The sequence below is a fragment of the Argopecten irradians genome, chromosome 5, assembly GCF_041381155.1.
Source record: "Argopecten irradians isolate NY chromosome 5, Ai_NY, whole genome shotgun sequence".
NCBI classification, from domain to species: Eukaryota; Metazoa; Mollusca; class Bivalvia; order Pectinida; family Pectinidae; genus Argopecten; species Argopecten irradians.
In genome coordinates this window covers 45235016-45243101 of record NC_091138.1, presented here as the reverse complement: position 1 = coordinate 45243101, position 8086 = coordinate 45235016, and positions in this window count along the sequence as shown.

Genomic DNA, 8086 nt, shown 5'->3' with positions numbered 1-8086 from the left:
TACTGCAAACTTGTATGTTTTCGTGTGTCCATATTTTCGCTAAGTAAATTTTCAAATATTGCTGACGGTGTGATATTTTCGTGTTATCATATATAGTTATAACGTATTTGCGTGCATACAATCAAAACGTGTGGCCTGAATATAGTCGGGTTTATATTCGCAGAGATTACTACATAAAAGCGAAAAATACGAAAGTTTTCAGGTCGCAAATAATTCCACTTCCATCAACTTCATAAAAGTTTTCTTCAAGGGGTATCTCACTGTGTAAATGAGAGGATAAAATCGTTATATATATATTTATACAGGTACTACTAAATCAATATATCAATTTATTTTAGAAATGACATTTTGCAATCTGCAAACAATGATGCAGGTAGATACTATAAGATCCAATGTACTGTTATCGTAATGAATATAAAATAAATATTACTTATGTACGTATGCCAACCACAGGCGTTTGGCTCTGTAGACATTTTTGTATAAAACAGAGAAAATGTATATATAGTCAAACGCCTGTGTGTGAACGAATGGTAGGTACAATGTATCAATGTATACCAGTACATGCACTACATGCGACTTTTTTTTTTCATAATGCAGGTACGGTGTATGTAACACGAGAGAGATAGACAATCTTTTATATCACGGATTTGTCACCATGCAGAGCATATCTATAATATACTTAAGGACGGGAAATCAATACTAGAAATGCTCATGTACTTCGAAACAGCCTTGATACTATGCTAGGAAACCGTATGTCCGTCCGCTCCCGACACTTCCTTCTTCCTGCTCTCCTCGAAACGCCGCTAAGTGGTCGGAATACGGGGTTACGTTTCAATTATGGACGCCTGTGCTTATGATTTGGCCTATACAATAAATATCCAGATTAATATTGATTGTTTACAATAAATGTAATTCGCGAGGAAGATTTATTTGTAATTTGATTTCCCTGGTAATGACTGGGGTAGCAATATTGACGCCGTTACACGATCGATGAAAGGGTTTGCTCCTCTAAGTGCGAAGTATGAATAATAAGTCACATATGCCTTCCCACACCAAATCACGCGTCTTCACTCCATATAACACGAACTGTAGGCTCGAATGCCACCTCTTGACAAACATTGCCTCAAGCCGTCATTCCCGCCGACCCACAATACTTCTCGCCGACCCAAACGTCTGGTCTCCACTTCCCGTCGACGCACACATGCCGTCCTCCACTTCTCGCCGACCCAAACGTCTGCCCTCCACTTCCCGCCGACGCACACATGCCGTCCTTCACTTCATGCCGACCCACACGTGTGTTCTCCACTTCCCACCGACCCAAACGTCCACACTCGTCTTCCCTCTGACCCCAATGTCTGCCCCCACTTCCCGGCGACCCACACGTTTGCCCTCCACTTCCTTCCGACCCATACGTCCACCCTCCACTTCCCTCCGACCCACGCCCACCCTCCATTTTTACCATCCTACACACCTGCCCTCCATTTCTCACTAACACATATACTTCCGCCCTCACACGTCTGCCCTTGCTCCCGTCGATCAACACGTGCATGCCCTCCACTGCTCGTGTACGTTCGCCCTTTGCAACCCGCCGTCCCGAAGGTATAGCCAACATTCTCTCATTGACTTGAGCGTCTACGTCGCTGTTTTTTATTGTTCACGCGTCTCCTCTACATCCCGTCGACAAAAAAGACCCTACCTAATTCCCACCGACTAACATCTCCCTCCATTACATGTAACTGCACCCCACGCATGTGTACGTCCCTTCCATCACATTATATACGTCTCGCCGGCTAAAACACTATTAAATATTAGATTTATAGTATACCATGGGAACTATAAAATAGGCGAAATTACATAGTCGGCTATAACGCATCCTTTTATTTGTCTTTAACATTTCATGCCCTCTTTTATATGCATACTTTATGCGTGCGTTGGTCAACCAGTGGTGTTTAGATTCAGATACGAAAAGTTCCGATCTGATATCACACATTACCAGACAGTAGATACTGTCTGTAACCTTTGGTATTACCGCAATTCCTCCAATTAACGATGCAGGGTTTCAACTGTTACCTTCAACCACATAATTATGAAGGCACGTATCATTATTCGTAGGGCCATGGCAGTGTTTTATATTGTTTTGCGTCCTATTTTTTTTTATTTACGTACCAGTCAACATGGCGAAAAATAAATAAATAAACATAACAATATCTATGTGTTGTCTGAAACATGCAAAATAAACAAATAAATTAATAAATTCATGTATAAATAAATAAATGAATGAATAAACAAATATAAACATTTTCCCAAATAACTTACATCTGTTTGGGCGTTACAGATTATAACCCCTAAACATCTCAAAATGGTCTATGGACACTCTGATTGGTCCAAATTGATATAAACTGTAACTAATTCTCCAATCCTTGTGGTTATATACACTTTCTCCAAAACTAATTTATCTCATTGCTCATTTAGAAAAAAAAGTATTTTATAGATTTTATATCTTTGAAAAAACTTTTTTTATCTTTTTTTTTAAACAATACTTTCCACGCTGCACGTGCGTGTCTTTAATGCCCAGCTCGTAAAAATATTTAGGTTTTTATTTAGAACCTACCGACACACGGACGGACATGAAACAGGGAAAAACATATCCCTAGCCTTACTAGCAATATATGAGTAAAATATTGACCTTTGGTTATGTTAAAATGATTTCATATAATAGGGAATTGGCAATGATAAATGTACGTACATAAATTATAGTTAAACAAATTTAAAATCAAACGTTACACGAGTTATGGTCCATTTTAGGGCTTTTCACTACGACAAGAAATTAATATCTGTGTAGCGGAATCAATCTTATTCTAACGTAATAATCTTTGTACAGATTTTATTATCTGCGATTCGGATTTTTCATATTGAATGTCAAATAGGTTTCATATTCAAAACATTTTAACGAGCTATTGTTATATACAATTGATAATAAAAAAAATAATTATCCAATTTTCATTCGGAACTCCTCAGGGAATATAGATTTCTGGGATAATACCTGATGAGTTCAGGAAGATTCAATTTGTAGATGGATGTCGATATATAATATGGAATCACGGAAGCGTGTAAAACTCACCCCGTGTTTCCTTTTTATCTACATGTAAAAATTGATTACAATATGCATATGTATTAAGAAAAGCATGATCTATAAATAGTAACAGTAAGTCTGTAAATGACCTTTGCACTATGACACTCGACCTTGCTAACATCCGGTCTAAGATTTACAGTAATGCTTAGTTACTTGGACAAAAATTCGCTAGAAATCTCACAAAAATCCCCGGAAATATAACATTTCCGAAAATCCTCTAATATGTTGCGATTGAAATAATCCTTGAACGAGCAACCGACCATAACCTTATTGACCTTGACACTATAATAGGTTAATCTATCTAGGTATAAAATGTACAACAGCTGATCACGGCACTAATTTCAAGAATACACGGCAGCACAAACAGATCTACGTACATATAGGTAGTAGCAATATCCGGTGTACGGTATACATTAGTTATTATGTTGTTACAATAATTTACAAAATTACATTCAGTGAACTTTGTAACTGATAATAGTACATTTCCCGCGTCCCGTATGTTTTCAGTTTGACATTAAGAGCGCTAGCGAATTTCTTTTGTATGCAGGTCTTACAAAGAGTACACCCATCCAAAGGTTAATAAGGACATTTATTACGCGGGCTAATTATTTATTGCGTTAAGAAGTTTTAAAAGGTTACAACTTGTTGTAGTGGACTTTTAGTTATTAACTTCCAGACGTTTTTGTAAACTTCTGACTAATTGCTTTGACCATGGGTGATTGCAGCTACGTTACACACTACACTTATCTTAGTATAACGTAGCGTATACGTAGTGCCCAATAGACCGTGGGTGTCCGACGAAGTGCTTTGTTTTTGTTTGGCTTAACGTTCTATTAAAGATGCTCCACCGCTGACAAATGGTATATTTTCACTATCAAAAACAGGAGCATAGACGATTTAGTATTTTTCTTCAGTTACAAAAGTTACTTACAAATGTACTGTACACCATTACTAACATTGAAAAGTTTGAGCTTCTAATTTTACTTCAAGTTAAAAATATGAAAAATAATTAATTGCATCCCGAAAAAATTCCTTGGCATTACATCTTATATGGAATGAAGTAATGATTGCGCATGCACCAAAGGCGAATTAAATTATTTTAAGTTATTTTTTGTGTTAATTAGGCATATATATACACGATTAAACACCAATTATTGTTAAAATGATGAATATCATTTATGCTCTGTCAGTGGTGGAGCGTCTTTAACATCCAAGGGATACGGATGAGGAGGGAAGCAGGAGTAACCGGAGAAAACTACAGGTATTTACTTGCTGCCTGTATGTACTGGATCCATGCAGAGGTGGATGGCTTGTTGTAATATGTCGGGGCATCTAATAATTTACCACTCAGCCATCGCGATACGTCAGACTGATTGTACATCATCCTCGATATTCCATGAGTTACTTTCACAGTCGGTATATCCAACCCTGAACTATCTCGTAGTAAAATTAATGGCAGTTCAAGAGAAAAAAATCTGGCTTATCACAGGCCTGCAAAGATTACCTTTGAAGATTACAGTGTATCGTTATTTGATTATTTTGATTTACATCAAAATGATCAAATTACCTATTTCTTTGGTTGATTTCATTTTTACTTTGACAGTCCAGGGGTAGAAATATCCATAAATTGACAGTCCAAGGGTAGAAATATCCATAATCAGTGATAGTAACCCCTGGAGAATCGAGGATGACATCATTGAAGACAGTGCAACTTAATCTGAAATCCGAGTACACAAAAAACAATATTCTAAAACACAATGTAATATGGACAACGAGGTGCAAAACACTCTCTGATTTACAAAGTAATTTGAATGTTACCGATTTATTTGCATTCCCGGAGATTGAAACCCCATCTTTTCAAGTACATCAATACACCGGAAAGTTAGTTAATTGTCGATCACGGCGCTATTTTAAACATCGTGGATAGTTTTCCCCGGTACTAATTACATGAGACTAATCTTTTTTGTTTATTTCATTAACGAGGTGTTGTAAATAAAGAAAATCGATTTTACATTAAGACGTAGCACGCGGTTACCAGGGTTCGGTCCTTAAAGAAAATAATTGCAAAGCTAATACAGTTTATTCCAGTTGAGTCGTTAATGCGGCTAGTCAAGTCCTTTACGCAAATACGCTATAATTATATTGGCTTAAACATGTAAAAGACGACAAAATTTGGGATATCATCTTTTTTTATTCATCTGGCTTTCTTCTTAACGTCTTCTTTGACACTGCATCACGTTTGCAACCATGTATGAGTTTGCTCGTCACAGTATGGAAGGCTAATGAGTTCTGTCCCCTGTCCGAGATACAACCATGTACGAGTTTGCTCGTCACAGTATGGAAGGCTAATGAGTTCTGTCCCCTGTCCGAGATACAACCATGTGCGAGTTTTACATTGTAACAGTATGGAAGGCTAATGAGTTCTCTCCCCTGTCCGAGATACAACCATGTATGAGTTTGCTCGTCACAGTATGGAAGGCTAATGAGTTCTGTCCCCTGTCCGAGATACAACCATGTACGAGTTTGCTCGTCATGGGAACGCTAATGAGTTCTGTCCCCTGTCCGAGATACAACCATGTACGAGTTTGCTCGTCACAGTATGGAAGGCTAATGAGTTCTCTCCCCTGTCCGAGATACAACCATGTCTGATTTGCTCGTCATAGTATGGAAGGCTTATGGGTTTTGTCCCCTGTCCGAGACACACCATAGTCCATAGAAGTGGTAGACTGTGCTTATGCTTAGCGTATTATGTGACCGGATGAGGCGTGCATGTTCTGTGTCTCGGCATGCTTCAGTGAGATTGCACTTTAATAAAAAAAAAAAAAAAAAAAAAAAACACGAAAGCTCCACTATCAAAAAGAGACACAATGCGAACAAACTGCAGTTTCCCAAAACACGCGTTCACGGACACAACACTCTACCTACACAGGAGGCCGTCCTTTACTCATTCATCCCCGAAGACACATTTTAATTTCACTCCGAAGGTACATTTAAACTCTTCTAAAACAAAGTTTAAAAGAGGTCATTGTAAACTTTTGGGGATCCATAAGTCAAATGACACTGGCTGTTAATACATGTCATTGTCAATCCAAACAACCAAGTGTCAAATCACCAGCTATGACCTTTTAAGGACGGCCCTCCTATGTATATGCAAGGTATTTTAGAGACTATGTAATTGTAGTGTTTACATGTGGTTGTAGCAACTTTTGTTCACTATTTATAGTGCTGTCGCACAGAAACGTACTACCGAAGAGACACCAAACAACGTTACAAACCCCCATCCGGTCACATCATCCCAAAAACAGAAAACCAGTAGGCCTAGCTCGCGGAGTATTTAATGTAAAAGCAGACGCAACCATTGTTTTTAGACTATTAATGTTTTTTGACCATGATACTTCCTCAAAGGGTCAAACAAAACGACGAAGCGCAATGCCAAAACGCGATAGTACGAAGCAAAAATGGATTCATTTACCGTTCGTCTCCCAAGCGACGTCGATTCGGTGGTCGAGCAAGCGACGTCGATTCGGTGGTCGAGCGACCTAAGTCACATGGTCCTTCTAAATAAAATCCAGGAAACAATATAAAACGTTACGCGAGACATTGATATCAATTTACTGTGGTAAAGCTTAGTTCTATTTCAAGGTCCCTGCATCTTTCCAATTAGCAATGAAAATAAAATACCTTCTGACTGCACGTGGTCTGAAAGGGGAAGGTCAAATCAATATACGTGTGTTTAGTACTACCGATTTCCGAATCAATCTACGCGTGTTTAGTACTACCGATTTCCGAATCAATCTACGCGTGTTTAGTATTTAGTACTACTGTACCGATTTCTGAATCAATACGTCCGTACACGGTACCGTATCGTTATTCAATTTATCAGCGTTCTGTTCTTGTCCAAGAGAAAGAAGCTGATCAGTATCAAGCAAGGAATCAAGATTTCGATAAATCACACGTTTGATAAATAGGTTCTCGTCTATATATAGACTAGCTAACGCTGGAAAAAGGCCTATAGCATTTATTCAACGGACAACGTATAGACAGAAAATGACCATTTGTGTAAAACAATGCTTGCAAGTCGAACGTGCTTGACCATTTACTTAGGCCAAATATAGGTTTAGGAACAAATTATAAATCTCGGTCCTGCAACATGGCATATGTTGTATAATCTCTAAGGGAAAAGAAAATTGATACTGATACTGAAAGACTAAGTAGTTCTAGAGAAGAAGTATTAGAGGCACGCGATAGACGAATCGTGTGAGCACGTGTCTGCTAAGTACATGTGACTCTCTGGTTCCTTCATGAAGAATAAGGTGTACTATCAGTATCATCGTCATTGTGGGATGTTTACTGATGTATCTAGCTATTAACTGTATTAGGCAGCTATTGATTATTGTGCACTTTTTAAGAAAAACGTTACTTAAATTTGAACATTGCTAAGTCGAACTGGAAAAACTCGAACATCCAGTTTTTTTTCCAAAAGCATTTAGTTTTCGAACTGATAAATAGAGGTTCCCCAACAATTGTCTGCTGTTGATCATGTTTATCAAACTCGAGTTTGCTAATTTTTAAATTTTGAAAAGACACGAGCTTTAGCGTTTGAATGAAGTTTACGAACGGCGCTTTTTTGAAATATAAGAATTATAGTGTATACTGTTAGTAGTAATCTGTGAATCTGTACTCGATACATTTTTTAAAGAAAAGTACTGCAATATAGGTTTGGTTAGAGCGTGTTGCATTGCAAACAAATATATTCATTTTAAGATGTGCAAATTTGCCTTGCGGTAAAAGTCGAAATGCTCGTGAAAAACCACGGAGTTATATACATGCTGCCCATATTGCATGATCGTAAAAGGCGACTAAATTTAGGATCTTATCTTTTCTCTTCTTCCTAACTGACTTTATCTTTCCTAATGCCTCCCTTGGCACCACCTCACCTTTGGTCTTGACTTG